This window comes from Pterocles gutturalis, unplaced genomic scaffold, assembly GCF_000699245.1.
Source record: "Pterocles gutturalis isolate BGI_N339 unplaced genomic scaffold, ASM69924v1 scaffold31454, whole genome shotgun sequence".
NCBI lineage: Eukaryota > Metazoa > Chordata > Aves > Pterocliformes > Pteroclidae > Pterocles > Pterocles gutturalis.
Genome location: NW_010129140.1, coordinates 2,168 through 2,733, shown reverse-complemented (window position 1 = coordinate 2,733; position 566 = coordinate 2,168).

Here is a 566-nt window from a genome sequence, read left to right as displayed (position 1 = left end):
TCCTGCTCGTCCCGCCGCCGCCGCCTTAATGGCCTTATCCTCCAACCTGGAAAATTCGCACATCGCCAGAAATCCCTCTGCCTGCTCTCCACCCTCAGAGAAATCAGATGCCATTAATATTTGAGGAGGCAATAATTTTCCTGTTGAATCTAGAACTGTCTTCATGAATAATTCGTAGCGAGTTCTATTAGGGTTTCAGAAACATTGCGTTTTTGACAACTTCTGGGTGTTTAATAGAAACGGTGGAATCATAAAGACCCTGCAGGAGTTTTCACAATACAGCAATTAATCACCGGGAAAGTTAAAGCGAAAAGTACAGACGGGCGGAATGATGTTTAATAAGCGCAACCCTGCCTCTCCGATGTAGGTCAGTTTTCCCAAGAATTTAACCATTTTCTGCTTCAGAGACTTCAAACAGTGAGGCCGTTAAAGAGCAGTAAAAGTTTGTTTACTTAAGAAAAACACTGTCATTAAGGGATGAGCTCTCCCGGTTAATGGCTGTACCTGTGCTGATCCGACAAGGAGCTGGCTCGGATACGAGTTATGTGACCTGGGAACACTCCTGT